General features: G+C 39.6%; 1 protein-coding gene and 1 long non-coding RNA gene across 2 annotated transcripts in view; one reads left to right on the forward strand and one right to left on the reverse strand.

Annotated features, from left to right (window-relative positions):
* The window catches only part of PFDN1 (prefoldin subunit 1), a 49,193-nt gene extending 43,731 nt beyond the window's left edge, over positions 1–5,462 (forward strand). The window contains exon 5 of the mRNA XM_081322201.1: positions 3,355–5,462. The gene's annotated coding sequence lies outside the window, so the exon portion shown is untranslated. The remainder of the gene's footprint in view (positions 1–3,354) is intronic.
* Positions 3,201–6,435, reverse strand: LOC308664737. Its single transcript, XR_014025732.1, has 2 exons — positions 4,417–6,435; positions 3,201–4,356 (listed from the first exon to the last, which is right to left on the reverse strand). It is a non-coding gene; the product is annotated as an uncharacterized lncRNA (long non-coding RNA).
* Between the last annotated feature and the right edge of the window lie 1,901 nt (positions 6,436–8,336).

Here is an 8,336-nt window from a genome sequence, read left to right on the forward strand (position 1 = left end):
TTGGTCAGGCAATTACAGATCCATCTGGTGGTGATGCTGTCCAATTCATATTTTTCTATCTTAAGAGAAGTAGGTTGTGATCTACTTTGTGAACTGCCTTTCTGAATGAAAGCCAAGTATACTATGTCCACAGCATTTTGCTGCCCCACTAATTTACTCACTTTGTCAAAGAATGCAATAAGGTTGGTCTGGCATGATCTGTTTTTGACCAACCCATGTTGGCTTGTTTCTGGGTATTCGCAGATCTGTTACTTGATTATCTTTTCCAGGTTCTTCCAAGGCTGATTGGTCTGTAGTTTCCTGGTTCCATTTTTTTTCCTTTTTTGAAGATTGGAACCACATCATCTCTTTTCCAGTCCTCTGGTAATCCAGGATTTTTGCAAGATACAGTTTAGTACTTCTGAAATCACGTCTGCTGGCTCCTTTAGAATCCTGGGATGTAAACCATCTGGTCCTGTAGATTTAAACTTGTGTAGAGTGGATAGGTGTTGTGCCATTTTCTTGCCTTTTTGACATATTCCTAATCAGTCTTTTATGGTGCTATTTTTGTTAGGTTGAAGGGTTTTTTTTCCTTTTGTGTAAAGATATGCAAAGAATTAAGCATTTTCACTTTTCCCCAGCTGCTTTCCTCCTTGCTCTCTTCTCCCATTAGTGGACCAATCATTTCCTTGATTTTTTTTTTGTTTTTTACATGTTGAAGGAAACTTTATAAAATTGTTTTTGACATGTTTTGCAAGCCTTAATTCGTTTTAAGCTTTAGCTTTCCTGAATTCACCTTTGCAGATCTGGGCTATTTGCTAGTATTCTGTTTTAGTTATGTGTCCGTCTTTTCATTTTCTGTACTTATCCTTTTTGTCTTTTAGTTTATTAGAGAGATCCTTATGCAACCATGGTCTCTTACTTTTCTTATTCGGTGGTGGTGTGTTAGAGTGGGCTTTTATAGTCTCATTTTTCAGAGTTTCCCAAGCTTCTTGAGTTTTTTCCCCTTTTTACGATTTTCATCCAAGGAATCCTTCCCAAGCTCATATTAAGTTTGTTGAAATCAGCTCTCTTGAAATCTAAGATACTAGTTTAATTTTGTTCTGTTGCTTGTGTCTGCATTATGTTGAATTCCAATATGACATGGTTGTTCTCCCCCAAAGTTTCCAAAACTTCAATCCTCTTTATCATTTCATCCCTAGTAGTACGAATTGTCCAGCACAGCTGAACCCTCCTCTACCTTTTGGATGATATAGTTGTCTGCTAGGTTCATCACGAACCTGTTTGATCTTCCATTTGGTGCAGTTTGTCTCACAGTTGATGTCAGGGTAGTTACACCCCCATTACTACCATAGTGTGCTTCCTGTACACCTGAGCTAGCTGATTAGCAAAATGTTTGTCTGTTTCCTCTGGTTGGTGGGTTGGTTTGTAGTACAGGTAGTCCTTGACGTTCGACCATCATTGACCCCATTTCTGTTGTTAAGCATAAGTGAGTTTGACCCCATTTTATCACCTTTCTTGCCACAGTTGTTAAGTGAATTATTGCAGTTTTTAGTAAAAAGGCTGTTAAGTGAATCTGGCTTCCCCATTGACTTTGCTTATTAGAAGGTTGCACAAGGTGGTCACATGAACCGGGGACACTGCAACTGTCATGAATATGAACCAGTGGCCAAGCGTCTCAATTTTGTTCACATGACCACAGGGATACTGCTAAGGTGGTGAGTTGAAAAACAGTCATAAATCACTTTTTTCATTGACATTGTAACTTTGAACGGTCAATTACCTGTATACACCTATGGCAATGTCATTCCTTTTTCTTTTATGTTAACCCACATGCATTCAGGGAGGTTTTCATCCCTTTTTTTGCATTACTATAGCGATGTAGTTATTTCTTATATGTAAATGTAACTTCATCTTCTCTTGATTATTAGGTCTGCATTTTTTTAACAATTTAAATTTCTCTAGCTGTATGTTCCTAGCATAGGTTTCATCTCCACCAAATTTCGATAATGGCAATGTCATATTTGCCCTCATGTATTAGGGACGCGGTGGCTCAGTGGCTTAGGATGCTGAGCTTGTCGATCAGAAGGTCGGTAGTTTGGCGGGTCAAATCCCGAGTGCTGCGTAACAGAGTGAGCGCCTGATACTCATCCCAGCTTCTGCCAACCTAGCAGTCTGAAAGCACGTAAAAATGCAAGTAGAAAAATAGGGACCACTAGGCTGGGAAGGTAACAGCGTCCATGCGCCTTTGGTGTCTAGTCATGCCGGCCACATGACCACGAAGATGTCCTCAGACAAGCGCTGGCTCTTCGGCTTTGAAACGGAGATGAGCACCAGCCCCTAGAGTTGGAAACGACTAGCACGCATGTGCGGGGGAACTTTTACCTTTACCTTTTACCTTTTATTAGGACTTAAAGTTCAGCCTGTTTGTTTCTCATACTTTGAGCATTAGTGTATATAGTCATCTGAGTCCTTTCAGACTGACCTTGCGTTTACTTCCTACATCTCCTGTTTTGTATCTGAATTCCCCTTCTTTCTTACCACTTGGTTGATTGCCTCGGGCAAAATAGAAAACATTTGAACTAAGTTTGGCTCCCATCGTGTTGCAGATATACCAGGAATCTTTTATAAAGAGGCCTTACTAGCTTAATATTCTAAAGTTTATATAGTATAACAACTATTTTAAAAGTTACTGAGAAGCCTTGAATTATGTGAGCTATTGTTCAATTTCTTGGTTAAATACTGATGCCAAGATTTTACAATTATTATTTGTTTCAGAAAGTATTATCTGCAATAAGTCACCCCACATAGTTTAGTTTTATGAAATGTCAAGTCTTTAACAACATGGGAATTGAGATTTATTATCATTGCCTCCTGAGAAAAATGAAACCATTGTTTTGACATCACTAGATGCAAAAAAATATTTGACATATTACAAATCAAGTTTCCTGGTAATGGGAAAATTGGGTTTCCATTAGCACGTATTTCTTGGCTACATTATTGGATAAAAATTGCTCTTGAAATCTCTCTGCTTAAGTGATTACAAATCACTTTCTATATAGTAATCAATATGCAATAGGGCACATGCCAGGGATTTCATTTAATATTTAATTTAGTATTGGAACCTTAGGTGTATCTTGAATGAAAATGTGATTTCATGTACAGTATGAAACAGAATATAACTTCTTGTATAGAGATGACATTTAGAGTTTTTTTCAATGTTTTAATTTTTTTTACAATTTTATAGAAATTCTACAGTATTATGTCATATAATCTAGGTATATAATAATTTGGGGTAATTTTAATCCAATGAATAACAAGATTCCTATTGATTACAAAAAGGGCTTTTTATTCTTTTCATTTAAATATCTACAGATAATTTAGTTTACACCAATGGCTTCCGGTTTGTGTTCTTGGCGCTGGTGGATGTGCACGGAGAGTTCTCCTCCCCACCGCCCGATTTTCCTCTGTTGGGAGATCCTGAAAAGGGTCAAAAGTTGTCCTGGAGGGGCAACAACCATGAGGAGGCCCTCTGATTGATTGTGGAGAGGCAGCAGCCCCTTCATTTGATCCGGAGCAGCTCCTCTGGACCGACAAAGAAAAGATCGGCCAACAACATGGCCGACCATCAAGCCATACCATCCGAAAGCCAAAAGCACTAACAAGCACGACAAAAGCAATGCAGAGGAACTGGGTGAGACCCTACCTTTCGTTTTTTCCACAACTACCTTCCTGTGGGAGCTTTTTGAAAATCCCCCCCTCCTTTGGAACAGTGGCATCTGCCTAATTGGGGATTTAAAGTTCTGAAAGGAAAAGAAAAATGCAACTAAATTAAACAACTAAAAATTGGACTTGCACTTTTTGGATATTTGAGGTCCCAAAAAGTTTTTATGCCTATGGGGACCTAATACCCTATTTGTTTGTTAAGCTGGAAGATTTTATATGCTACTAAGGACATCTTGTGGTGAAGCCTGGTATAGCAAGGAAATTTACTTTTACTGTGATACCTGACTACAGTCTAGCTGTCCTTGACATTATCTAAAAGATAAGAATTTGAAACAGCTGGTGAAGAAAACAACTCCCAGGAATAGTGGAGGTGGACATTTACTGACTTCTATTAAAAATAACCTCCACTAAAGATCTATCTCTAAACACCTTAGAAATGGAGGAATACTGTCCACAATTTAACTATAAACTCATACTTGAAAAAATCATTCCATTTACTGAGCTCACAAAATCCAGACTCAAAAGACAAAGGTGCCAGCCTTAATTTACAAAATGAAGTCGTGATTTCAACCAATGAATCTACAATCCAAAAAGCAACAGAAGAGGAAGAAATTAATACTAAGACAGAGGATTCTAAAGAACAAGTACAACCTATTGAGAATTTCGATAGCCAAACCTTGATCTCAACTACAGAACTGCAATTCAAAAAACAACACAAACTGAAAAAAACAACACCAAGATGGAGGGTTCTAATGACTTACAACTACAACGTATTGAAAACCTAGAGAACCATACAACAACTACAACACTAGACATGACCTCTCACCCAAGCCAGATGAAACCAGAAGAAGACGACCAGACTGAAGAAGACCAGACTGAACTGATGACAAACACTGATTCAAACACAGAGATTTGAATTATTAGAGCAACAATTTAATGACTACAAAAGGGGGCAGTTCCTTTGAAAAATTGACAACTGGATGGTCTCCCTTGATTTAAATAATATGTGTAGGAAGGAGGGGAGATACAGTTGAGGATTTAAAGGCACTGCTATGGAAGCCTGTTTGGCACAAAAAGAAAGCCAGAGTAGTTTTGTTTTTTCTTTCTTTTATCTATAATGGAAGAGCCTAAAATTTTACTTAATGGGTCAAGGGGAGACTTTAAAAGATTATTTGATTTAATATATAGGATTTAGAGTTCTAAGGGAAATTAAAATTATCTATTAGAATATAGTTCTGATGGAAGTTGGATTGAGCTAATAAAGGATATTTTATTAGTAAGTGATGATAATAAAGTGATATTTTATTAGGATGATAAACAGAATATAATTGTGAAATATATTTGTGAAATAAAATAAGAATGTAATTATGCAATATGTATATCTTAGATATGACAATTATTATGTAATGAAACGGGAAATTTGGGCTACCCGAAACTTAAATATTATGGATCTTAAAGGCTAAATTGGAGCACTGTAATTGAAAATGGGTAAAATCTTAAAAACAGGACATAACTATTACTAAAAATATATTGATAAATACCTTAACTGATTTTGTTATAATTAGTAATGTATTAACTTGATTGTGATATAGTAACTATGGGAAACAGAGAGGGAATTTTTAGATTATTTAACCTGAGATAGGCACAAATGATTTTGTTACTGGACTATTGTTTACCCAATCACCACGTTGCTTTTCTAAACACTTTGATATTTTGATGTAAAATTGGAAAATTAATAAAACTTGTTTTTTTTAAAATTTTATTATAGTACACAAATAAAACAGATAGTAAGAGATGGATGAAAGTATCCCTGAATTTGTGGGGAATAAATGAGGTAAAACAAGTAATATGCATGTTGAGAGTAAAAGCTGTTGATTCCCTGTAAATATTTCTTTAAAAAGTTTAGTTTTCATATTCAGTTATGGGCTTAGTTTCAAAGTTCTTACTGAAAGCTTGGATATCCTGGCATTTTCTTGATGCTAACTGTAACATGTTATAATTTTTCATAAGCTGGTAGGACTTTTTTCAGTTTTACTGGAAAAACTGACACTTTGAAATAATTTTTATTGTAAATATGGAGGAAAAAACTTAGAGGGGAATCATGGGCTAAATGAATTTGAATTTACAAAAGTTAGCTGAATTGCTATATAATCAAAAATTGATTAATACTTTAGCCCTGAAGTTTTCACAGCCTTTAGAATTTTTAAATGTATTGGAAGTTTCTACATGTACTAAAAATGACAAACATATACTTGAATAAATTGCAGGGAATTTGTATTGGAAAAATTATATCTTATAACATTGGTGGTTTTAGGTTTCAAAAAAGGTGTATTTCTGATAATTTAAAAATCAAGTTAGTTCAGCAAATACTTATTTGTAGGTTTCTTGGACTCCCCAGTAAATTTTTAAGAATTGTTGACCATCGTTTTTATATTCATGATGTATTAAATTGAAGGAATGTTATTACACATGTTTTAGAGACATATTTTGCTATTTGATTAGATACTGTCATGGTAAACCTGCTCTTTGCATGGACATTAAGGTTAAGAATGTTAATGAGTTATTAAATTCAAGTTTGGAATTTGTCTATGAAGTTTTTGATATATTGAGCTTGGAGTGTTGAAGGGAAAAAGTGATTTTGTACTTTTGGAAGAAGGCTTTTGAATATGTGTCAAAACTGATTTGCACTTTCACCTATATTCCGTTTTGCTTGCAGCTTCACAAAGAAAAAGGAGGTGTGATGGAATGCAAAGATGGGAGCAGTTGCATCTGAGCATCATCTGTTCCCATGAGAGTGCTCCAACCCAAGGACACATTGAGCAGGTGGACTAGTGTGGTTTGCTAGTTCCCATAACAAAATGCACAGAAGTGATTGGTGGACATAATGAAGGGTGGTCCATAGGGAAAGGGAATTAGCTATACTAGCTTTTGCCCAGGAAACCCAGAGCTGGTTTCGCTTAATCTGTGCCAATATGGCTTATTCAGTAAAGTTTATATTCTTGGTAAAATAATGTCTCAGGAGTTTCTTTTTCTGGATACACCAACTGGACAGTTGACATTAAACCAGTTAAGTAGCCGCCTACCTGGACCCCACCAGAAGGTTGGCAGCCTCGAGATATCGGCAACCAACAAAGGAACGGAAGGGGGGGGGGCAAAGCCAAGGGAAGTCTCCTCTTGAGAGACCCCAGCAACAGCCCAAGCTGAAGCCGGGATGCAAACAGCCAGCACACACTCCAAACAGAGGGCTGAGAAGCTGAAGCAGCAGCCCACTCTCAAAGGGGAGAGAGCAACGGAAGGAGCTTATCCAGGCCCTACGGGCTACTGGGGAAGGCAGCGGAAGCAGAGGATCAACTGATCCCCTTGGGGTCACAGTGACTCGGAGGATCAAATGGAAGGCTAGGCAAACAGCTGAGTGGTATGACCCAGCCAAGTGGAAGTTCCCAAACACAATTTGCAGTCCATCAATGGAGCAGCTGAGGGAGAAGTTCAGTGGGCTGGAGATCCAGGGAGCCACCTCACTGAGGGTCACGATCACACGAGTTGGGACAGGGGCCATGAAACAGTTGCCCACCCACCTTCCTCCCATCCTGCAGCCAATAGTGCCAACCTCACCAGGTGAGTAATAGCTCTCGTCGCTGCCCCAGTGAGGAAGCAGGCACCAACAGACGCAACCCCAGCAGCAGCTGGGGTCTCCGCTCAGGTACCCTTGGCAACAGTGGACTTGCTGCCTGGATACATCGGTGAGAATGAACCAACCACCACCTCCCCTAGCAATCTGGTTCGATGGGCGACCCAGCAATGTGGTCTACTTCATGACCCAGGTGTGGAACTACATGGAGCACCATGGGGCAATGTGTCTGGATGAGCGTGCCTGGGTCAATGCCATTACATCCAACCTGGAAGGGAATGCAGTGGGATGGCTGGTGTCTCTCCACAACGAGGGGGCTCTTGTTTTCATGCAGGCATTGTGGGACCCCACAGTACCCCAAAGTGCAGAGACCTGCATCTACTGCCTACGGCAGGCAAACGGCCAATGGCAGAGTACATCCAAGATTTATGTAGCCTGGCAGCTCACCTAAGAAACTGGACTGAGCGCATGCTGGTCAGGTGCATTTGCAGGAGGGCCTGAACAAGGAGCTGTATCACAACTGCTTCCCCGGGGAGTGCGCCCCTGACCTTCGAGCATGGTACTAGTTAGCCACAAATGTGGAGCTCAACCTTATGGAGTACTGGGAGCATGTTGTGCATGAGAACTGGCCTCCCAAATCCCCAAGAGGTGTCCAGTGCCCCAGGGAGGAAGAGGGGGAGCGGCCAACTGCCTCACATCACAGCTGGCATCTGCATCACAAGCCCCAGTCTAACCGAAGCCAAAAAACCATCTGCGAAGCCAAAGGAGAAAATGTGGGCAGCTCAACAAGACATGGAGGGACGGCAACTCCGACCCACAAGCCTGGCTTGATCTTTTATTAAAGTGGCAGTGAGGGGGAAGCCAACCTAATGGCATCATCCCTATGACCTGGGTGGAGATTTTGGTGCCCTCCTCAGGAATAAGGCTTTGCTGGACTCGGTGAGTAGAGGCTTAGAGGGTTCCCTTATTTGGTGGGGGGGGCATCAGCAACTTGCCTAACAGC

Source organism: Vipera berus (assembly GCF_964194415.1).
Source record: "Vipera berus genome assembly, chromosome: 3".
In the NCBI taxonomy this organism is placed as follows: domain Eukaryota; kingdom Metazoa; phylum Chordata; class Lepidosauria; order Squamata; family Viperidae; genus Vipera; species Vipera berus.